The 26,493-nt window shown below is 34.2% G+C and overlaps 1 pseudogene; it reads right to left on the reverse strand.

Annotated features, from left to right (window-relative positions):
- Window positions 1-351: 351 nt before the first annotated feature.
- On the reverse strand, window positions 352-26,486 carry LOC149537131 (bifunctional nuclease 2 pseudogene; annotated as a pseudogene).
- Window positions 26,487-26,493: the final 7 nt, after the last annotated feature.

The following is a 26,493-nucleotide window of genomic DNA, read 5'->3' on the forward strand; positions in this document are numbered from 1 at the left end:
ACTATTTCATGGATCTCCACATCATCAGATGATATCAACACCCCATTTTGTATATTTGTTCAAAATTTAACTCTTTAACATCCAAGCTAGCTGGCTAGGACCCATGCACACTAGCTTTTTCTTTGAAAAGGCGTGCCTTTTTAGACACTTGCTATGGGTGTGTTCGTACATTTAAATTCTTTAAAAAATTCCCTCACAAGGCATGTGGGACTAAAATAATGAACCAATTTCCCTGAGAGTGCTCTGTCCACCGTTCCTCCTCTATCGCGGCCTAAGCATGGGCCCTTATGGCCATCAGACCTTTCCCCTCTTTGCAAAAAGGCAGAAAATGAAACTCTGTGACTTCTTCCCTTATGATGGCATCTCTTCACATGGATTCTCTACATTAACATATCTTTCTTTGTTAGCAACAACTGTCATGTTCTAAACAAGATCAAATTCCATGGTAGCAAAATAGGGATTACCATCAAGCTTGTTTAGTTATCTAGTTATTAAATCCTATGATCTATAAGTTTGTGAAGATACTTTAGCAAAACCATCAATTATTTTTATTCCATCAGAGTATGCTATGTATTTTTTTACTTGTTTTGGGACCTTGCATTGCACTAATATATTAATGGCATTCAAAGGGTAAAGGTCAAAGCTTACTTGTTGTGTTTCATCTTCTATCTTATTCAAGTATAATTGTGTGAGGTAGGCCTCATTCACTCTCTATGTTACAAGCCTCACTTCATATCCCATCTTGTTAATCATGTCTTTCAAAATATGATATACAATAGGTCTAGCAACATGTACACTATGCAATGTTGCTATCAACATCACACATGATGACTCTACAAAAAGTATAGGAAGAATAAGATCACTTCCATCCTCCATCTTAAATACAATTGCAAACTATGGACCATATTCAGTGCAAATACCAGCATTGGGATTGTTGAATACACATTTTAGATTCCTACCATCTTTCAAACATCTCTAGAAAGAAGTTTTAACTTTCTTGTCTCTAAACTAGTTGTGTTTTCATCTTGGTTTGGTGTGGATTATGCTTTTGCCAAGCCTTCAACGTGTCTTCCCCCATGGCTTCTTAGTCCTCTTGCCACTTTTTAAAAAAAAATTGAGACACCTCCTCTTCACCAAGTATTTCATCTTCCATGGTGCATTATAATTGCAAAACCCATGCTCCATATTGTTGCGCTTTCTTTCAAAGGTGGCAACAAACAATTTAAAAACTCTCAAAATCCTCTGTGTTCTTTCGTGCATCCTTTATCCAAACATCTTTATATGAGTCAGCACATTGTTTTAGATGGGAAGGTGGAGTGCGGCATCTAGGATGGTGGGGTTCATTCTCCTTTCCCTTATATCCCTCAAACACTATTCCTAAAAATTAAATGCCAAGCTAGCATACTCCCATGCGCTCCTCTTGGTCCATGCGCCATTATATTTCATGAAGGTGTTCTTCATAGTTCTTGCTATTGATAACCATAATTGCAACCCAGATAACTTGGATTCCCATATGCAACCCAGATAACTTGAATTCCCATATGGATAGTGATTGTAGGCATTTGGGTATGATAATATGTATCCACTATAATCACCACCATATCCATTTTCTAATGGTATGCTTCATGTGACAGATGGTGAAGAAGAACTTGCTACTGCTTGACTGTCTTGTATACTTGGCATGACATTGTATTGATAATGTTATCACTCATGACAATAACTTGTTTTTAGATTAATAGAGCCATCTAAGTCAATAATCTTTATTTTCAATATACAATAAATTATAATGATTGAAAATAATTATAAAGTTTCCTCTAAAATTTAATCCACAATGCCTTATCGGTCTAGCATCAATCGAGCTCCAAAGTGGGTCTAACTAAAAAAAAAACTCATTTTCAAACACCTGATCCTTCAAATTGATCCATTGACTTCTGGATACTGACTGGAAACAAATTCAAGCACTGCTCTGTCATTAAAAACTCATTTTATCATTAATCTGTAAACTGTGATTTTTAGCTAACAGGGCCTATCGGCTGGCTTTAAAAATTGACCCAAATAGGTAATTGAGCTCAAGGATCTAACACACTAATTATTTGTTCCACATTCTTGCACCCTATTAAATCTTTTCTCATGAAAAATTCTTTGTCAAAAGATATTGACTATCAAAGTTGCCTTCTCAGAATTGCCTACAAGAAAACATGTCAAAATCATAAATCGCGTTCAGATTCAGTTTTAAAAATTGGGCAAATTGACACTTGGGAAACAAGAACTAGGGCATTGGTTCATTTTCATGAGGACAACATAAATCTAGGATTGGGGCTCATGATGAATAATTGGGAAAAATTGGTGAGCAATCAAAGTGGGCTACTTGGATTTGCAGAACTAGAAATAATGGCAAAAAAATGTTTTTTTACAAACAGAATGGACCTGGGAAAGTGTGCTGACAGATTCATCAAGATTTGAAAATTGGCATACTTAAAGAATTTTAAGAGTAGAATATAGTGGTATAATCCATTCAATCTCACCTATCATGGATTCAAAGATATGACATCATGAACAGGGGTATCGACCAATCTACATTTACTGACACCAATAAAAAGTTACAAATTGCATATGGAATCGCATTCAAAAACTTATCAAATGGATTCATCAGAAGCTTAAATCAAAAAAATAATAAGTCTCTCACCTCTAGAATGTAATGCAAAAGGAATTTTAGCATTTTGGGCAATTGGGTCGAAGTTATAACAAGTCAAATAGGGCCTCCTAGAATTTTGAACAATTCATATTAGCATGATAACAATAAATGACCAACTTAGGGATTCAAAACCTAGTCAAATAGATTTGAAATGATTTAAAATCTAAAATATAGGCTCTTTGGTATGGACACTACACACTCCCAAAGTAGTGAGTCATGAAAGGTTATTGGGTGCAAGATATTCAAATGCAAACATGGCCTCATGTCATTGTTTGACACTTAGGTGAATGAGAATTTGGACATTGCTCAAAATGGGACTTCACGGAATGACTCAAAATGAAAATTTATCTTCATGGGATGAGTGGGTATACTAAATGCAAGGTGTTAGAAATATTAAACACCTCTTAGGCCTCAAACAGACAACCAAGTACACATGCATTAAAAAGTGCTTATAGGGCTTGATTTTTTCAATGGTACTCAAAATTAGGGCTTCAATTTTGAGTCCCAACAGCTTCCAAATAAAAGAAAAGGAAGAAGATGATTAAACACATGGAAGCTAAATTAGGCACCCTATGCAAGGGACAAGAACCATTGCAATTGACTCAAGGTCTTGGTGAAGATGAATAACAAGAGAGTGGTTGTGAGGAAGAGGAAGAAAAATAAGATGAGAAGGGTAAAGCCCTAGTTGTTGTCCTGCCACCAAGAAAGAAGACTCAAAGATCAAAGAAGAAGAAGGTAGTAACACCTCCACTACCAACTAAGCCAATGACGAGGGTGACTATTATTGTTGAGTAGTCTATGAAGCTAAAAGTTGTAGAGACTATTGAGTCAAGTGAACCTCAAATTAGGAGAAGGAGATTGGTCAGAGGACCACCTATCAAGAAGATAAAGACTATTGAAGAGGTATGTGATAGCCTAAGAAGATTTGTAGGTTTATCTAGTTTCAAATATGTGAGATATGATACACTAGATAATGATGATAAAAATAAATTCAAGGAAGCTATGGTAGAAATGATTTCAAATCAAAAGCTAGATCCTAGTATAATAGAGAAGAAAATACACAAGGATCTATATGATATATTAGAGAGGAAATGGCAATAGACTGAAGTAACATAAAATTAGATAAGAACTGACACACTAGTAAGAGTTATGCTTGATCTATCTCAAAAACAAAAGGACATTTTTAAACAACATAGGATCATATTTGTTCCTAAATACAAAATATTCTTCATACTACAAAATAAAGAGGAAGTTATACAATAGTAGAGTGAATTGTTGTGGAAGAGCATTTTTGGGCTTACAACAAATAAGGTAGAAACTATGAATATTGATGATGAACATAGTAGTGGAGAAAGATTAGGTTTGCTAAGTCCACAAGGAAACATGTCCCTTATACATGTCGACACTCTTGAAACTCTAGAAGTTGAGTAGTCAAGGCTTACAAATGAAGAAAAAGATGATGAAGATGGAAATGATAAGACTATTTCAGCACCTCAAATCTAGGGAAATAAAGAATTAAATAAGGCTGAACCAAGTGCTACTATTTTTGTCTCAAGCACTGATAAACAAGAAAGACCGAGTGGTGACACCCCCTCACCTACTCCTAAGGTAGTGTCAAGTAGCAAAAACCTTTCATTGAAAAGGAAGAGAAAAAAAATAAAGGATATTTCACCAGATAGTGAAGTTAGTTTCGATGAACATATTGGGATGCCACACTTTGATCTTGCAAATCTCACCTTACAGCAAAAAAATTTTCTACAAGAAATTTTGAAGGAGAAAAAGAGGCAAGAAGGGCTTAGGAGATAGCTAAAGTAGCAACAAACACTACAAGATGTAAAGTATATTTTTGTTGAATATTTTTACATACAGAATGCAGATGAAGAGATACTAATCATTGATCAACTTGTACATGCCATTGGTCAAGTGAGTGCTAAAAATTTTGAAGCCAATGAAAAGTTAATGGATTGGTCAACAAGAAGAGTTGAGACCAAGGTAATGGACAAATTTTTCATAACTATAGCTGAGTAGAAAGTGCTATTATAAGATAAAGCACAAGTAATGATGAATCTTATTAGAGGGTACAAAAGGTGTACACAATTTTTTCATATGTGCCAAGATTTACAGAAAATATTTAGGCACAAGTAGATAAGACTCAAGCTAAGATGAAGAAATCCAAAAATGTTATCTTAGAGCCAATAGGATCTACCATAGATCCCTACAATATTCTACTAAATGCTCAAGGTAAAATTGTTGAACTTTAGGCAGCTGACAACACCATGCGATCCAAATTGATCTCCATGTTAGCAATTTTGATACCTCATTTGGAGGTCATGCTAAGAGAATTGAAAATAGTCCAGGATCTTATTATACAAGATCATAACTAATCAGTGGTTGAGAATCAAATTTTTGAGGTAGCAAGAACCACATGGAATCATGCACTTGCCATGATTACTAGAGTTCACAAGGAATTCATTGAAGCATATGGATTACTTCAACTCTTTCAACCCCAACAATAGTGACATCAAGTGTTCAAAAAAAAGGGGGAGATTTATACAAGGGATAAATGTATATAGAAGGAGTATCATGTATAGGTAATTAAGGTTGTAATGTATTTTTGTATTCATTTTTCACAAGTCATAAGACTTAGGGGGAGAGCTCATTTTAGTATTGAACTGATAAAGTGCAAATAATGTTGAAGGCAGATATTGTTGGTATCTCTAATCACTATTGTCTATTAGTTTCAAACACTTAGTCATTTACAAGGTAGAATTAGATGGTGATCACTATGACTAAGCTAATCTACATAGGCTGAGTCATGTACATATGATAGTATGTACCAAGTAATTGTATAGAAGTCAAGTAATTGTGGCCACAAAGCAATTTTTTATATGTACCAAGCAAGTCATCAGTGATCGAGTGAAATTCCAAGTATATAAGTACTGAGTGATATATTATGTGTCAAGTAAAATATATATCAAGCATTAGGAAGTTAATAAAGGCCAAGCAATAGCAATGTTGAGCACTAGTAATAGTAGAGGTTAAGCAATACAAAGTTGACATAAAAGTCAGAAATGGAATAGAGTTTCAGAAAAAATGATTATCAGGCTGATTTGAAAGGTTTATTGAAGTTTTCAAGAGGTTGTTATAGAATAGTTAATACTTGAAGAGGTTATTATAGAACATTTACATGGCGTGGATCACATATCTTCATGTGTATGTTCAACAATCAGGATGAAGAGGTGAAACATGGAACCATCTAGAAGATTTTGCATGGAATCTTTATATAGAGATGACCTTAACCTAGATCATAAGTGATCGTATGCATGTGTGTGAAGATTAGAGAGGAGAATATAAGAATTCATTCAAGGGTTTTGCTATCATCTAATAGAACAAGTGACCTATTCATAAGCAATGAAAGTGGAAGGGAAAGACAAGAGTATCATATCAGAGGAGAGGATCATTTAGAAAGGAGAAGACTTGAAATTAGCTTATAGAGAAAACTAAGAGTCAGGTACTGAGTCAATTTTAATAGACTTGAATAAGGATAAATCTCTTAACAAAGTGGTCTTAACAAATCTTTGTAAATCTTCTAATAGAGTCCTTACTTAGTTGTAAATGTCAAATCCTCTAACAAAGTGATACCTAATAGTTTATGCAATCTTTAACAGGACAAACTCCTCATAGAGTAGATCATATGTTATGGTGAAACATTGTAACCTTAATTGGTTAACTTTATTACTGTAGTAGTGAATATTTGTAGGTGTCATCCACAGTCCATTTTTACCTTCACCTTGGAGGGTTTGTGGGTAACAAATATTGTGTTATGTGTTATTACTTTCATGTATGTGATTGAATTGATTTACATGTTACAACAAGTTTACATTTATAGATTTTCATGCATAAGTTATTATTGGAAGTGGATGAATCTTTGAAAAGGTATAAATTGTTATATATTCTGATTCACCCCCCACCCCCACCCCACCCCCCCACCCCCCCCCCCCCCCTCTTAGTATCTAGTTAATTCCTCCATAAATCAACAATTATGCCTATGGATTGTTGTAATATTTTGTTGGGTAGACCTTGGCAAAATGATAGACATGTTGTGTACAATGGAAGATTGAATCAATATACTATTTGGATGAATGGATTTATAGATACATCAATTCCTTTGATTAAGTCTCTTGATGAGATAAATTGTACTAATATGAGAATGTGTATTGTTGTCTCAAAGTATTTTACCAAGATTGATTTGAAAAGTGGTTATCATTATATCAGAATCAGAGAAGGTGATGAATGGAAGATTAATTTCAAGACAAAATATGATTTTCATGAGTGGTTGGTTATGCCTTTTGGTTTGATTAATGCACCAAGTACTTTCATGAGGTTGAAAAATGAGGTCTTAAAAATTAATTTGGGTATGTTTGTGATTTTTTATTTGGACAATATTCTAATATTCAGTAAGACTAAGGAAGAACATCTTGAGCATGTTAGGGAAGTGTTGTAGAGATTGAAAGAGGAGAATTTGTTGATTAATTTGAAAAAGTGTTCCTTTATTTGGGATTTGTGATTTTAATTGATGGTTTGAGAATGGATCCTAAGAAGGTTAATGAAATTTTGGAATGGCCTACAAATGAGAATGTAGGTGAGGTAAGATCATCTCATGGTTTTTCTATTTTCTACAGAAAATTTATAAAGAATTTCAATTTTGTTTGTAATACTATGACTGAGACTATGAGAAAATATAGAAATGATTTTAGGTGGACACATGGAGCTGATAAGAGTTTTGAGACTTTGAAACAAAAGGTTGTTGAGTTACCTGTATTGGCTTTTCTTGATTTCAATAGGTATTTCAAGTTGAATGTGATGCAAGTGGAAGTGCAATACAAATTGTGTTGATTCAAGAAGGTAAACATGTTGCTTTCTTTAGTGAGAACTTGAATGATGCTAAAAGGAAGTATTTTTTGTATGATCAAGAGTTTTATGTTATTATTCAAGCCTTAAGGAAGTGGAGACATTATTTGATTCCTAAGGAGTTTGTGTAGTAACCATAAATCTTTATAGTATTTAGGAAGTCAACATTAGTTGAATCAGAGACATATGAAGTGGGTTGAGTTCTTGCAGAGTTTCACATTTGTGATAAAGCATAAAAGTGGAGTTACTAACTGAGTTGCATATGCATTGAGTAGAAGATGTTCTTTCTTGATCGAGATGAAGGTTGATGTTATTGGTTTTGATGAGATGAAGGAGTTGTATGCTACTAACCCTAATTTTTTTGAGGCTTGGAGAGAGTGCATAGCACCAAATCTATCAAATCAATTGAGTGATTTTGATGAGTGTTTCATTCAAGAAGGTATGTTATTCAAAGGAATTCAGTTGTGTATACCAATAAGTTCTATGAGAGTGAATTTTATTAAGGAAAAACATTGTGGTAGATTGGTTGGACATTTTGGGATTGATAAGACATTAAGTTTTCTTAAGGATAAGTGTTATTGGTAACATATGTATAAGGATGTTTAGAAGTTTGTAAGGAGTTGTGGAATTTGTCAAGTTGCAAAAGGAGTGAGTTAGAATATTGGATTGTATACACTTATTTATGTGTTGTTCTTGGATTACCTAAGATAGCAAGAGGGTATGATTCCATATTTTTTTATTATGGATAGATTTTATAAGATAGCACATTTCATATCATGTAAGTGTTGAAATCAATTATTTATTATCATTAATGTTACAAAAATGTCACACTCTATTGCTAGTAGTAACCAAGCTCAAAAGACTCTAGTATTAGCTGAGAAGGATTCAAAAGGTACCAAGTTCAAAGAACTAGTGTAAATCGATTTAGGTCAGTCAATGAAGGATTCTTGTGTTAACTGAGTTAGGTCAGTTAGCAAAGGAACTCAATGTTAACCAAGTGACTCAATTTTAGTCTCAGTCAAGTAACAACAAAATCTTTTTGTCAATTATGTAATTATTGCTAGCCGACCTAGTGGATGTTAATTGTTTATTTGAAAGGGTCTTCAAGCCAAATTGACATCAGGTTTTATATATATGAAAGGCCAAGTTGTGGATTGAAATATGGAAGTATGAAGAAGATAATAAGATGCAAATTAAAAGGGATATTTGATTAAGGGAAAAATATCCAAGGAGATGCAAAGAATATTCTAATTAGGGAGGATCCAAAGGATAAGCCAAAATAGTGATATGAATTTGTAGATCAGTTGCTTCATCAATCAGGTCAGTAATTTTTACTCTCTAACAATTGTAGTTGTGAAGAAATCTCTTAACAGAGTTGACTTAACAATCATTTTGTAAATCCTTTAACAAGGTGGCATTTATAGATTGAAGTGTCTTAATACCTCTAACAAGGAAACTCCTAACAGGGTGATTCAAGTCCTTTAATAGGATCATAGCTAATAGGTGTTTTGTAACCTTTAATAGGGTTGGCTCCTAACAGGGCCCATTTTAGAAGAGTGAAAAGTTGTAACTAGTTGCATTGGTCATTTTCTCAAATTGGATTTCCACATTAAATCTTGGTGTCTCATGTGTTAATGTTATTTTCTTACTTCTTTATATTTTTGCAACTAAGTTACTAAAGGTTAATACAAATTTAATATCTTAAGAATGTTTTTTTAACTAAGTTATAGTATATATCTAGTTCTAGCCCAGCAGTGCAAGGTTTTGGCTTAGAAAGAATTTTGTATTGACATATAAGGGATTTGGAATTATTTTAGTGGTAATTGATTCACCCCTCCACTCTCAGTTACTCTTCTTATATTTTCAATAGTAAGAAGACATCAGATGATGTGCATGTTGTTGATATTTTCTTCAAAGAAATTGTTAGATTGCATGGATTACCAAGAAGTATTATTTATAACAGAGACAACAAGTTTGTTGGTTACTTTTGGAGGAATTTTTGGAACAAAATGGATAATAAATTGAAGTTTAGTTCTACATTCCATCTATAGATAGATGGATAGATAGAGGTTGTGAATAAAAGCTTGGGTAATGTTTTGAGATGTTTAGTTGGAGATAAGTCAAGTAATTAGGATATGGTATTAGCACAAGGTGAGTTTGCATACAAAAATTCTTTGAATAGAAGTACAAGGAAAACACATTTTGAGATTGTTATTGGAATGCAGCCCAGAGGTATATTAGATTTGAGGGATGTTGATGGTGAAAAGAAGAGAAGTGTTGAAGGGGAAGAATTTTCTAGTTTTATGAATTATTTGCATGAGGAAGTGAAGTTGAGCTTGGAACAAAGTAATCAGAAGTACCAGGAGAATTTTAATAAGTCTATGAGACATCATATTTTTGAATTTGGTGATGAGGTGATGGTTCATTTGAAGAAGGGAGGATTTCCTATTGGAACATATAGTAAGCTGAGGATGAAGAAGTTTGGTCCTTGTAGAGTTTTGAGGAAGTTTGATAGTGGTAATGCATACAAAGTTGAGTTACCTAATGACATGGATATATCACCTAGATATTCAATGTTGTTGATTTACATAAGCATCATGAGTTAGATGACGAAGTTGTAATGCTAGATGATTATCCTAAGAAGAAGATAGGAAATGTTGAATGAATATTGGATCAGAGAGATGGTAGAAGCACAAGAGGAAAATATTACTATGAATATTTGGTGAAGTGGAAGAATAGACATGTTGAAGATGCTACATGGATTTCTTAATCTGAGTTGGATTTAGTTTGGGTTGTGACATCTTAATGATTCAAGGGAATCATTTCTTTTAACCGCAGTTGTTTGATATAAGAGCATCCTAGGTTTATTTTCTATCCAACTTATCTTTTTTCATAATGTTGAGTTCCAATGGTTTCCAAGCTCTAGTGGTTGTTGAGTTGTAGTTTCTATCAAGTTGTTCAATTTTGACTGAGTTGTTTAGTATTGACTAAGTTGTTCAATGTTGGTCAATTTGTTCAATGCTGGTCAAGTTCTTTGGTGGCCAAGTTTTCCTTTATGTGCCAAGTGATCCTAATTTTTATTGATGCTGGGTCTTTTATTTGACCAATTTTGTCTACAATTGGTTCCTAGTGTGAGTTTACTTATCTATTTAATTTGGGTCATGATTTTAATGTGGGGATCTTGTCTTGATATATGCCATTTTGGAAAGCATAAATAGGGGCATTTAGGTCTAGTTTAGGAATATGATAAGGTGTGGAGCCTAGGAAGCTAGAAGAACTAGAATGAAGGACTATGAAAATTCAAGTTTGATATTTTGTAAATCTTATTGGACATAACCCAGAAGGCCTTACAACTAGGCATGTATGTTGATAATTTGATGAATTGATAAAAAATTATATTGTTCCTTCTCTTCTTGGTTTCATTCTCTATGTTTTTTGCTTCCATTGTGTTTACTCGGTAAGGTTACTAGATAGTTAGGTGTACATATGGCCCTAGCTATTTAGATTCTCATTGCATGATAACTTCCCATTCTACTGTGTAGAAGATAAGTTGATTAAATTCATACAGATGCCTACATTAGTTGCCATTCTCACAATCTTACTATAAATTGAAGTATCATCACCATTGAGCTTGCACAATTACAATTTATGACCCAAAGTAAATATCAAATACACTTTCAAGGAGTAGATATCTCAAAAGATGATATTGAAATCAAACCAATGGGATATGTTCTTGATGAAGGGTTCTCCCCTTAATACCATAAACACATAACAAAAATAAAGAAAAAACAACAAATGCAAGAACAAAACATGGACTTCTTATTATTGTCACAAATGCAAAATTATAGAATTCAAAAGTACAATATGCTAACCCACATATGCAACTTCATTATAGTAATTTGTAAGACAATTCTATGAACTATCACCTAGAGTTGTTCTAGACAATGTTCAGGCCTTTCTTAAATAAGCAATTTTATGCTGCCCGAGAAGGTTCTAGACACTCAAAATTAATACCCAGGGCTAAAAGACCCTAACAAAAGATATAGAGTCAGCAAAAAACACCTTTGAAAAATTATTTTAGAAATTTTGGGTAACCCAATTTTGGAAGGCCATAATTCTTGAACCATTACTCTAATTGGCTATTATAACCACTTTTCAGAAACACTAGCTTCTGATCTTTAAACATGAAATTACACAAGCACCCTTCCATCATGTTTTTGGACCTCAACCAAGGCCTCTAAGGCCTTCAAAACTAAGTTCAAATATTTTTCTCCAAAATATTCCACCAAAAATCTACAATAACTTCTTTGATACTTAAGCTGGAGGAATTAGATTTTTATGGTAGGCTTATAATTCTGAAATGAACCTTCATGTAGAAAATGACTATATTTCAAGCTCATATGAAAAAATTACTAAAAATAACAAGTACCCACCTCCTATCTACTATCCTTATTAAACTAGAAAAGGCTGAAAATAAAATATTTTTGGGTGATGCAAGATTGCTCTTACACCCAGGATGCTCCTCCATTAGACACCTAGGGTAATTTGAGAAGTAACTCTGTCATGTCTTAGGTGTTTATAGGAAAACCAAGATGGTTAACCTCCTCCCTTGTTAGCCATGATGAATCCTCTATTGGTCTTTCTTTCCATTTGACTAGGTATTCCTCATAAGTTTTGTTTCTTGTACTTTTTCCAACATGACTGTCCAATATCTCCTCAATCTCCTTTGTAGCCAAACTAGTTGCTAGAATACTCCACTGTTCTTCTGCAACTTCATCTCTATCACCTCCTTCATAATACTCTATCAAATCTAAAATATTAAATACTGGTGAAATATTTAATTTAGTAGGCAACTCTACTTCATAAGAATTTCTAGAATCATGCCTTTTCACTATCTTGCATGGTCCAAACTTCTTCATCTTTAGCTTATTATATGTACCCACTGGAAAATGCTCTTTTCTCAAATGAACCATGATTTCATCTCCAATATGAAATTTCTTATACCTCCATTTCACATCTTCCTTAGCCTTGTACTGTATATTCATCTTTATGATGTGCTTCCTCACCTCCTCATGGATGTTCTTCAAATTTTCAACAAATTCTTCTGCTTTAGCACTACCTATCTCTCCTTTATCAAACTACCACAATTCAAAAACATTTCTAAGACTACACCCATATACAATCTAGAATGGTGATTTACTAGTACTCCTATTGATAGAATTATTATATGAAAATCATGCCTATGGTAAAATCAAATCCCTTCCTTTTGGTTTGTCTCCAACCAAACATCTCACTAAATTTTCCAAACTCCTATTCACCACTTCTATTTTTCCATCAGTCTATGGATGATGTGATGAACTAAACTTCAAATCTATCTTCAATTTCTTCCATAATGTACGGCAAAAATACCCAACAAATTTGGTATCTCAGTCTGAAACTCTACTCTTCAATAGACTATGTAGTCTCACCACTTCTCTTAAAAACAACTCTACCACATGAACAACATCACTAGTTTTCTTATAAGGAATGAAATGTGCTATCTTTGAAAACCTATCAACCACTACAAAAATAGAATCATGCCCATAGTGCATCCTCGGGAATCCAAGAAAAAATCTCATGCTGACATCCTCCCACAACTTCTCTAGTATAGGTAATGGCTAATACAACCCTATATTATGCATCACTCCTTTCACCATCTAACATACTCTATAACTCTATACAAACTTCTTCACATCTTGCTACAACTATGGCCAATAATAATTCTCAGCAACCAAAGCTATGGTTTTATCTTTGCCAAATGTCCAGCCAATCCTACACTATGCTTCTCTTTGATGAGATTCTCTCTCATTTAACTTCTAGGAATGCATAGTTAGCTTCCTCTGAACAACATATTATCTTGGATCATGAAATCCAAACATTTTTTCCTATCAAGTGTAACATTTTTTGTACAAGCCTTCCACACTTCACCAAAATCAGGATCCTCTAGATGCAAATTACTATGTTCCTTGAACCCAAAAACCTCTATCTACATTTTTGTCAACAAAATTTGTCTTCTACTAAGAGCATCTGCAACTCTGTTAGACTTCCCACTCCTATGTTTCAAAACAAATGTATAACTTTGCAAAAATTCAAACTACTTCAAATTCCTTTGGTTTAATTTTCCTCGAGAATTCAAATATTGAAAATCTTGATGATCAGTATAAAAAATAAACTCCTTAGGAAGAAGATAGTGTCTCCACTTCTTTAATGCTTGAATTATAGCATAAAATTCATGATCATAAACAAAATATTTTCTTTTTACATCATTCAATTTCTCATTTAAATAGGCAACAGGTCTACCTTCTTGGCTAAAAAAAACTCCCATTGTAGTACCACTAGCATCATAATCTACTTGAAAAACCTTGTTAAAATCTGGAAGTGCTAAAATAGGCTGCTTAGTAACTTTCTATTTCAATAGATTAAGACTCTTATCTACTCATATAGTCCACTTAAAAATTCTTTCCTATACCCTCATTGTTTTAGTCAAGGGTCCAAAAATACTACTAAAACCTCTTATGAAATTTCTATAAAAACTAGCCAATCCATGAAAATATCTTACGTTTGTTGCACTCTTTGGAGTAGGTCATTCTAGGATAGCCTTCCCTTTCTTTGGATCCATTTTTAAACCTCCTGCTAGGACTAAAAATCCCAGGTACACCAACTCCTTTACAAAACTGCACTTATTCAGGTTTATCAACAACTTTTCTTCCCTCAACTTATCAAACACCATGCAAATATTGATCAAATTCTCTTCCAATGTCTTAATAAAGATCAAAATACCATCTAGGTAAACAAAGACAAACATACCCATAAACTCCTTCAGTACTCAGCCCCTTTCAAACATTCCATAATATCATCCATCCTTTCCAATAGAAATCTATACTTGATTATGATCTTGTTGATAGCACAATAATTTGTGCACATTCTCCATTCTCCATGTTTCTTTGGTGCTAATATAGCTGGTATAGTACATGGACTCTGACTCTCTTGAATCAATCCCTTCTACAAAAAATCATGAACTCATCTATTCAAATCCTCACTTTTTCCTAGTGTCATTTTGTGTGCTTCCTTGTTTGGAAAAATGGCTCCTGGAAACAAATCCATCTAGTGACTGATCTTCCTCATTGGGGTTGATCCATTAGATACATTATTTGAAACAATAATAAAAAATTCTCCCAACATATCTTCAGCTTCTATAGGTACCTCCTCTACTTCTTCTTTACTATCTTTTGGAATTATAGAAAAACACATATGCTCATGCTTCATACCTTTAAGAAACTCTTTTCCATCAACAAAACATATTCTAGTAGCACTACATACCTTTTCTTCTTACTCCTCCAATGGCTTTAGCTTATGTTTCACTCCATCCTTGGTCAAAGTGTAGGTGTTTTCCCTCCCATTGTGTACAACATGCCTATCAAATTACCATAGCCTACTTAGCAACATATGACATATGTCCATAGGTATGATATTACAAAGTACGTCATCTTGGTAGCTTCTGATTTTGAACTTCACTGAGCATTGTTCATTGGCCATGACCTTGTGGTTATCTTACACCCAAGAAATATGGTATAGACATGGGTGTTTCTACCTCTTTAGTATTATCTTTGTCACAATGATTTTTGATACCAGATTGTTAGTGCTTTCACCATTAATGATCACATCACAATAGTTATCTTCACATTTGCACGTTGTGGGAAACAAGCTCCTTCTTTGATCAGGTTCATTCTCACCACTCAATAGGAATCTTTTGTTAACTAGGAATTCTCCTCTTTCAATATCTTTAGAATGTGATGATCTGGCATCTTCATCAATATGTGCAACTCTAGCCTAGCCTTTGGTTCTTTGATTTGTTCTTCCTTAGCATTGGGAATATTTAAATGCTTTATACCCTTCTTCTCCATAGTGAAAACATTTCCCATAGAAAACTCATCTTCCAGATCCTTGTCCTCTACCTCTTCCTCTCTGATCTCTATTTTTTTGATCACGAAAGTGATTGGAATTGTTTCCCCTTTGGTTCTGACTACTACTTCTAGCCTCACCCTTATTCTTTTGATCATTATTTTGGCTTCCATAAGATCGTTCGCCAGATCTTCTACCGTGACCTCTTCCACTATTCTTGTTGTCAAACTTCTTGCTTAGTTTCTCCTCAACTCTTAGGGAAAGCTGGTATGCCTCCTCAATACTATTCATTCAAACCAAACTCAGCTCATCTTGAATACTTGGTTATCAACTTCTACATGGATGGTTCTAATGCAAACTCAGTATAACTATTCAATATATGCTTGAATAGATTTTCATGCTTGCTTCAACCCTTGCATTTTCTTCAACAGATCAAGCTAATAATCCACAAGAACGAATTATCACTTTAGTTTAGCTATCATCCGATCCCATCTAGTGATTTTGTCCCTTCCCTTTCTATTTTGCTCCAACTGAACCTCTTGCCACCAGATCTTTGCATGTCCCTTTAGTTTTGCCTTTGCAAACTTGACCCTATTAGGATCCTCAATATCTTCATACTCAAAGTACTCCTCCAGTTCATTGATCCAATTGATCAGCTCCTTTAGGTTAAGATTTTCCAAAATGTGGGAACCTCAAACTTAGGTCTTTTTCCAATCTTGGAGATGGCCTTAAAAAGCCTCTCTTCCTCTAGGTTTAGAACTACCTCTACTTCAACATTTTCTTCTTCTTTGTCCTCATCCTCACTTTCATCCCTTATGGAAATATTTATTCCTCTATGCATTTGTTCTTCTAATGCTTTCATTTTTCTTTGGAGGGTTCTAAAACCCTCAGGTGTAACACCTATAGCTCTTCCACAATGCTCTCTTCATTAAGGCATTTCATGCTTTTGCTGAAACCCTAGTGCAGACTACCTCACAATCAGTGATCTATCTACATGCTTAGCCTAAACCACGATCTTAGTGCAAACTACCTCATAGTCGGTGATCTGTCCACACACTCAAGAAATCTAGCTCTGATACCACTTGATGAAGGGTGCTCCCCTTAATATCATAAACACATAACAAAAACAAAGAGACAATAGCAAATTCGAGAAAAAAATATGAACTTATTATTTTCGCAAATGTGGAATTATAGAATTCACAAGTAGAATATGATAAACCACATGGGCACCTTCGTTATAGTAATCTACAAGACAATCCTGCGAAATATCACCCAGAGCTATTCTAGACATTGTTTAGGCCTTTCTTAAATAGGCAATTTTATGCTACCCGAGAAGGTTCTAGACACTCAAACTTAATACATAGGGCCGAAAGACCCTAACAAAACATATAGAGTCGACCAAAGACACCTTTAACAAATTATTTTAGAAGTTTTGGGTAGCCCAACTTCGGAAGCCCATAACTCTCAAACTGATGCTCTGATTGGCTATTATAGCCACTTTTTAGAAATGCCAACTTCTGATTTATAGGATCGAAACTACGCAAGCACCCTTCCATTGAGTTTTCAAACCTTAAATGGGGCCTCTAAGGCCTTCAAAACCGAGTTCAAAGATTTTCTCCAAAATTTTCCATCAAAAATCTGCAATAACTTCTCTAATAGTTAAGCCAGAGCAATGAGATATTTATGGTAGGCTTATAATTCTGAAATGAACCTTCAGGTAGAAAATGAGAACAATCTGAGTTCATATGATAAACTTATTAAAAATAGCAAGTTCCCAAAAATAGTAACCCCCTTATCTACTAGTCATTATTAAAATAGAAAAGGTTGAAAATAATTTATTTTTTTGGGTGATGCAAGATTGCTATTACACCCAGGATGCTCCTACATCAGTTTTGGTTTTTTGAGTATGGTGATAGGAAGGCACTAATATTCCTTCACAATTAGCCCCATTCTTTCAAAAACATGGTCTTGGACTCTCTCTTTCTCTCCTAAGCACTCAAATAATCAAGTTTAATTTGGGTTTGATCTTCCTAACAACCTTCTCCTAGTGCTTCTCAATCAATTAAGCATAGTCAACCTTTTGTGTAAGCCTAACTCTTCAAGCTTATTCCATCACTTCTCAAATTCTTCAAGATCACCTTGCAAGCGTGAAAAGACTCAAAACTTACCAAAAAACCCATAGCTCAATCCAATTTGGTATTCCTTCAAAGCAATTTCCCATCGATCTCATTCTTTAGCAATTTTTAGGCCTACTAGAATTAGATCTCAATCAGGCCTAGGTTTTGTGTTTTTGGGCCTTTTATCAAAAACTTTTAAAAGAACCCCCTAAAATAATTATCATTCCAAATACCCATTTGGATGGTCTAAAAGATTTTGTAGAAGTTCCAATTTTTTGTACAAAGATTTAACCCCAAATTAGGCCTAAACAAGCTTATATTGGCTTAGAACTGATTATTCTCATCAAAACTTGGGAAAATGGATTAAACTATTAGAAAGTAAAGTCCACCAAGATCACTGAGAGGGGGGTAGGAAGGTTGAATCAGTTATGCAATTAATATCTTTATTAACTTCAAAGCATGTAAATATTAGATGCAACAACCATGGAAAGATCACCATACACAATAACACCATATATGTTAACTAGGAAAACCCTTGATTAGAGGGAAAACCTGAGTGGGGATGGTATCCACAAAATAATGTACTGGTATATAAGTTCCTTGTAAGAGGATGGACCATATTAGGAGTCAATGAAATAAATTTAGTACATATTAGTCCCTATTAGGAGACTTTGAATCCCTGTTAGGAGATTCCAATCTTGTTAGGATTTGAGGAATGCAGAAGGACCCACTATCAAAACACCTTCAGAACAAGACCACCGAACTCACTATCCAATTGGCCTTATTATTATCCTTATCAAAATAATACCAAAATACAACTATCCAATGATAACTTCTTGCCAAATATAGTAACGTGCCTCACTACACCACTTCTCTAATCAAACGATATTCTTTATTAGGTTCATTGGATGTCACATACAAGTTGCATACTTGCATTACACAAAAACCATGCTCTACTACAAGGAAAACATATTTCCTTCATAAAAAAATAATTATGGATTCAGCCTTGAGGCTTTCCCAATTTACAATAAAAATATAGGACCAACTTAAGATACTACATTTGCACGTTATATTACATCTTTACACTTTTCACAATTACAAAAAAGTGTCACCTCACATTCTTCATAACTCTTCACTCGATGCTCATTTGGTTGTGTGAATTTGGCCACCACATACTCATCATTTTGTGTACCTCTATCCAAGTTTGCATGACTAGATTCCATCTCTATTAGGAGATATAATCCAAACATTAATAACTGCTACAAAGGAATTATGTTTGAATGTTGCCTTTACTAAATCTTCAATAACTATGTGCTATCTTCATATTTTTGTACATGATCTCAAATGTAACATCACAACACCCTATATAAAATTATACCAAATTTTCATAAGCTCAACTTCATTTCTCAAACCTCGTGAAACCAAACTCTGCTTGTTGTACTACCAATCTTATAGAAAAGGAATTATATTTGAATGCTACCTTTACTAAATCTTCATTAACTATGTGTTATCTTTATATTTTTGTACATGATCTTAAATGTAACATCCCAACACCCTATATAACATTATCCCAAATTTTCATAAGCTCAACTTCATTTCTCAAACCTCATGAAACCGAACTCTACATATTGTACTACCAATCTTATAGAATAACTAGTATGTTGACATCAATGACAAACTCTGTCATGAATGCAGTACACAACCGTTGAATCATGTATCTATAAATGCTATGATACTCCCCCATAGGAATACCATAAACATTCATGCTTAACAATATCCCTCTTTAGCATTGATGGCAACATAGATGAAAAATATCTAAGTTCCATGAATACCAAATGCATCTCTATTGCATCTTCTCCCCATTCATGCTGAACATGAATGTCAACTATATTGTAACCATTATGCATAAGCAATGTGTTAATTTCCCCCATACAACAATATATTTTTAAATCCTCTTCATCAATCAAATATTTTCTCCCATTGAAATCAATTGCTACATATCTTTCATGTTTTGCTCTCCCCCAATACATAACAATGTTTTTCATGTGTACCTCTCCCCTATTGACATCAATGAAAAAGGTATCATTATGTCAGTTCACTACATAAGATATGGAATAAGCTCAAGTGTCCAAAGAAATTGTTAATTATGAGTGACCAAGAGTCCTTCATGACTCAACTTAGATACATATACTCCCCCATAGAGGAAGCATCAAGAATCTAGTCTAGATAATATAAATAGTACTCTATTATCACTAAACTATTGCAATCTCTTCATCAACTACTCAAAAGTAGGTTGGGGCATAACCCCAAGCATACCTCTAAATTACTCAAATTTATCCTTATGAAAAGGTTTTGTAAATATGTATGCTATCAGCTCCTTTGTACTAATATACTCTAGTCTAAACTCTTTCTCTATAGCTTTCTCTCTCAAAAAGTGATACTGAATAGATATATGCTTTGCCTTAGAATGTAAAAATATATTCTTTGACATACCCATTGTACTTGTGTTGTCATATTGTATGATAATAGGTTCTGGGAACTTGATTTCAATGTCCTTCAACATTTTTTCATCAATATAATCTGATTAAAATTATTTGTTGATGCTACATACTCTACTTTTGTCATGCTCTGTGAAATATAGTCATGTTTCTTGCTTAGGCAAGAAATAGCCAAGAAACCAATCTTCCTCCCAAGAAGAATGCTCCACCACTTGTGCTCTTTCTTTCATCCACACTACCTTCCCAATTTTCATCAGTGTATGCACATAAGGTAATGCCATTTGATCTATCATACCATAATCTGAAATTGGGTATACCCTTCAAGTATCTGAAAATTCTTTTCACTATTGCATAATGTGACTCTTTTGGATCAGATTGAAATATTTCCATAATACCAACTACATTAGCTATATCAAGTCTATAGTGTTTCAAGTATCTCAAACCTCCAATCATAGATCTATACTTTCTCTACTCATAATTGTGTGTTTCATCTTTGCTAGACAATTTGTGACTAGTAACTAGAGTTGTTCCAATAGGTTTACAACTTTTCATACAAAATATTTTCAACAAATCTTTCAAATACATAGCTTGTGATATGAAGATACCATATCTATTCTAAAAAATTTGTAATCCCAAGAAATACTTCATCTCACCAATCATATTCATCTCAAATTCTTTCTTCATTTTTGCTACAAATGCTTCACTTGCTTCACCATCACCTCCAAAGATTATGTCATCCATAAAAACTTTAACAATTAGTAAGTAATTCATAATCTCCTTCAAATATAAATTACTATCAGCACTATCCAATCTCACATTCCATGCTCTAGGTATTTGTTTCAATCCATACAATTCTTTCTTCAACTTACGGACCATCTTCTTGATCTATCAAAGGAAAACCATTAGGATGCTCAATGTATACCTCTTCTTCTAGTTCTCCATTTAAAAATGTTGATTTGACATCCATCTAATATGCTTTGAAATTCTTGTTAGCTACATATGCCAAAAAAATGATAATTGCTTCTATTTCAGCAACAAGTGCAAATGTTTCCTCAAAATCAATACCTTCTTACTATGAATAACCTTTACATACCCATCTTGTTTTGTTTCTCACAACCTCACCTTATTTATTCATCTTATTTTTGAATACCCACTTAGTGCCAATAACATTTTTTTTTAATGCCCTGACCAAAGGTCCTTGGAACACAAGGATAGATCATGCACTAAATATTAATTTTTTTAAAGATAAGTTACTTAGCAAAAACATAAAGTAACTAAGTACAGGAATGAAACATCTAATCAAGATAATAAAATAGGGAACATGGTTAAACTCACATGTTCACTTACACAAGAGGAATTCTTACAAATACTTCCAAAGATCCCCAAGCACTAAACGATAACTTACAAACCAAGGATCACACACATCATGAGAATTCCCAAAGAAGATGTTCTTTTTAAGGCCAAAGTAAAAGTTCCTAGCATGGTTAAATATACAAGTCCATTTCTAGCTAACCATAACATAATTAAGAATAACAAGTAGATACCCCAAATAGTCATGCATGAAATGAGGGTTCAAGGTTACAACCACTCATCTATTAGACAACTTGTTGAAAGACAAATGTTGAACCCCAAAATTTAGCTAAGTCTGAAAACCTAAAACCTTGAAATTTTCTAGAATCTTTATCATAACTCCTGGAGGGATAGAACCTATCTCAAATAAATTGTCACATGTATAAAATATATCTTAAGTATAAGAAATTATACTTAAATGATAAATTTTATACACTCTATAAATGATTTGTTTTGATCCAAGAAGATGCAAGACTCAAAAGGCTCTCTAAAAGTATATGATACATCTTTTCAAATTGTGTGCAAACACTTGTTTTTCAAGCAATAAAATAGCCTCAATTATCATGCAAGCTAGAATAATAGTGCAAGTATTCCCCATGACCCAGGGGAATTTACCTACTAGGCTTATGTGAGACATTACTTTGCCATGTGAGTAGGTACATACTCTCATGAGACTTTGCACTACCATGGGAGGAGTACATACTCATGCAATACTTCTCTTAGTCACACGAGAGAATGCTCCTCTCAAGCTATAGAATTCTAACAACAACACAAAAATGCAAGAAGGGAAGAGTGAAAACATGAAACCTCCACACCAAGGAGTACCAAATCCATGTGAATCAAGGAGTGATCAGTTGAGAGAATAAAAGTAAATCTAAGAACTTGAATGAAGCTAAAATACACATTACAATAACATACATCCATCTAATATACATCATCAATATACAAAATGAACGTAAGCAACATCATAGTGGAAAATGAAGAACACACATGTGAAATAACCAACTCAAATCAATCCTACTTGATTCTTCCCTACCATAATGGCATCATGAGATATCAAGGATCCTAACCATACCCAATTTTTCAACAAGATCATTGGAGTTGTCTCATTAGATCTTTCTTACCAATAATAATCATTTAACATCATAAGACACAAGTACAACCGACATGTTAATCTACCAATAGCATCACTAATCCAAAGAAATGGTAAGAAACATCATCAAAGAAAAAATATCTAACATCACGATAAGGAAATGCAATAAGTAAACATATTAAGAATCATCTAAAACATGATATCCATGCATCCCAATGTAAAACATAAATCACAAGGAAACATACTCCAGCTACACTGAAGTACCAAGTCAACATCTATCACTGGCCTTAAACAAGAAGAAGACCATCTCTATACATGACCAGTCCCTAACAACTGTATAGGTAGCTACACCTCCCAACCACATGGTAACCATTGAACCACCTATGTTGTGCTAAGGGAGATAATGACCAGACAACAATCACATAAGAAAGTCACCCATGGCTGACACTCATGCCAATTAAGTATGATACCAACATCTATATGCTGATGAAGGCAATATAGTACATCAAGTCACTAGTTAGACACTCAATGAGATAACTATGTAGGGACTCTAGTAGAGTGTAATTCGCTTGGTATCAAAAAGCCCAAGCTACATCTATGCGGTAATATCAACTCCAATCAGGAGTCCATGCACCATATCTTCAACTTATACATTTAGAAACATACCCTCGGCTTAGTCATTCAAGCGCACACCCTCGGCATAACCATTTAAGTGTTCTCTTATCTTATCATTAAGTTTTATTTTCCATTAGTTAATTTCGTTATCACTTGTTTAAAATCTCTTCATGTTACCTTGTCAAACACTTTCGGGTCAAGGTACACAAGAGAAGTCACTCCACACATCTACCCTGCATACCCATGCTCATCAGATGATGTGTACCCAAAGGACCCCCAAATGAACAATCCCACAACCAGCCTATATTTTGGAGTTTGGGTCTCACAAGATCCTAACATATGCATGTGCATGTGCTCGTGTGTGGGCACAGCCAACATCACAAAAGTAATCACATAATACCAATGCAAAGGTTCAATATGAGAAATGCAACAATGATACAAGCATAACAAGCTCACTCAACTGGCCTATATCCATGAGTATAGATTCAATAGGAATCCCAATGAGGCAATAAAATACCAAACATCACAAACTCACTCAACTGACTTAAATTCAAGAGTATGGATTCTACACAAATCCCAATGATGCAAATTAAGACTATGATCAGATTGGAAACTAATATACATTCTAGATCCACAACCAAAACAAATTCCAAGAAACACACAAGAAAATTGGGTGGTATGAAAAACAAGGCAATGTGAAAATCGCCCAAAAATCAACATTGTTAAAAATCGATGAAAATAAAACCCATTATCCAAATGGTTTCCAAACTCTAAAAAAAATTAAAAAAAATGAGTTCTATCATTTACAAAAATGACTAGCATAAATTCTCAAAACTTCAAACTAGAACCCACAAAAACACTTAAATGCTTGTACTTGCTCAACTGGGTAGAAGTAGAATACCAAAATAGAGGGGAACACTAGTTCTCAACCTCCAATAAATTTACTATAAAAAACAAGAACTAAAATGAAGCCAAAACAATAAAATGAGAGCCCTACCTTGCAGCAAAGGTGCTAAAACAAGAATGGTTGCCACAAAATAATGGGACTACCAACAGTGATGAAACGCTTGACACAGAAGTATTTTCCCACTCTAAATGAAACAAGCCTATCCTTGTGATGATCCCATGAGCATAGCTCTCACAACGAACAAATTTCCAAATGCTCACAAGAAGGTTTTAGAGGATTTGCTCCAAAGTCCTAAATTTCCAAAAGTGAGAAGTGAGAATAAACTCACTTTTAGCCAATATTTGCACTTTTACAAAGTGACATATAAATTAAATTAATCTAATTAGCTCCCTTAACCCAAGTAAAATTAGGTAATTCCAATTAAATTGAAATTCAAATATGACAAATTAGTAGGTAAATAAAATAAATAAACAATTAAATAAAATCATTTTAACCCTTTAAACCAACATTTAATTAATATTTTCTATGACAACTGTGGATTCCTAAATGTACAGACACACTCATAGGTATAGACACATATGCATAATGAATCTGAATTTACCAATTACTAGAGGGTTAAAATAATAATAAAGACACATCACCTATATAGGGACAATATTGGCTCAACATGAAAGGTTTGATAACTAAATCCATGTGCCACTGGCAAGAACATAAGTCCTGCGCAATAAACAAACACAATCAATTGTAGATGCATAATAATAATAGAAAAAGCAACATAAATCACGTAATTAAAGAATCTAATTAATTTCATTTAAATAACCCATTTGCAGAAATTACTAAAATGGACAAGCTAAATATCTATAGCACATAATTCCATGAACCTAATATGGATAGCTCTGTTAGAAAGGTTAATCTTTCCTTGGATATATTTTAATTGGGATATTCCAAGGGTCCCTACATGTAGTTTGTCCACTTGTACACATGTGGAGGACATGTCATTGTTTGTCCTTTATTCCACATGTAAGGACAACTCTTGTTTATTTCTTTATTTAGTTTATCCTCCTTAAGAGGATTGTGACACTTTGCACACACCTATTATGAATGTGGCATTCATAGAAATGGGAGTTACAAATGCAACTCCTCTCTCATCTCTATATAAGAGATGCTCCTCCTTCTTTCTTCACAACTACACACCACTCTAAGCACTTAATGTTATTGTATTGAGCTACTTTTGCTCCAACACTCTCTCTCTCTCTTCTTTAGGCATTTGCCTTCATTCATAATAACTCACAAGGGGTTTTCTTTGCTTTCCCCTTATAAATCCTTGTCTCCATTGTTGAACCATCTTGGTGTATGCTCTTGGAGTTGCTTATCTTATGGTAACATTGTTTCACACTTAACTTACTTGGATTGTTTCTCGTTCCTTGCTCAACATTATCATTTCTTACATGGTATCAGAGCTTGGTTATCTAATCCTTGTTTTAAGTTTTGTGGTGAAGGTTGCCATTCATTGGAGCACACCTTATTTGGAGACGTTATTGAGAGAAGAAGTTTGTGTTGTGATTTTAGCTCTTTTTAACTAATCTTGTGCATGCAAGCTTCATTTTTTACTAACCCTCTTTGGAAGGCTTGCCGCCAAAGGGTTTTCTTGCAAAGCTTCATATTTTTTACTAACCCTCTTTGGAAGGCTTGCCGCCAAAGGGTTTTCTTGTAAAACTTCATATTTTTCACTAACCCTCTTTGGAAGGCTTGCCGCCAAAGGGTTTTCTTAGTAAATTTTAATTTTTTTTTAAATTTTTTTTTTTGGTTTGTTTTGGACGGCATGCCGCCAAAACAAAACATATTACATTGGTAAAGCTTTTTATAAAAAAACAATAGTAAAGCTTTCTAACTCTCTACTTTTTCTTACTTCATTTATAAAAATTTAAAAAAAAAAAAAATTTCTTTAGAAAAAAAAATATATATTTTACTATATTGTGTTTTTAAAAAAACATAGTGCAAAGCTTCTTTTATATATAAAAAAAAAATCTATATATTTTTTTTGGGCGGCCACGCCACCCGTGCGCCACCTCGTGCCACCGCGCGCTACCGCCGCCAACGGCACAGTCCCCATATCTCCGCGCGCAAATGCCGCCCATCCAGCCTCGCGCCGCCGCGCGCAAACACTGTTGCCAGTCCAGACTCGCGCCGCCATGCGCAAACACTGCCGCCGGTCCAGACTTGCGCCGCCACGCATAAACGCTGCCGCCGTTGCAGACCTCGCGTCGCCGTGCGCAACCATCGCCTCCCCAAACGCTGTCGTGCGCAACCGCTGCGCGACACTCTTGCGCCACTCCCAACTCTGCAACTCTGCTTGCATTTTAAAC

Source organism: Cupressus sempervirens, chromosome 10, assembly GCF_028749045.1.
Source record: "Cupressus sempervirens isolate cs-2001-9-10 chromosome 10, ASM2874904v1, whole genome shotgun sequence".
NCBI lineage: Eukaryota > Viridiplantae > Streptophyta > Pinopsida > Cupressales > Cupressaceae > Cupressus > Cupressus sempervirens.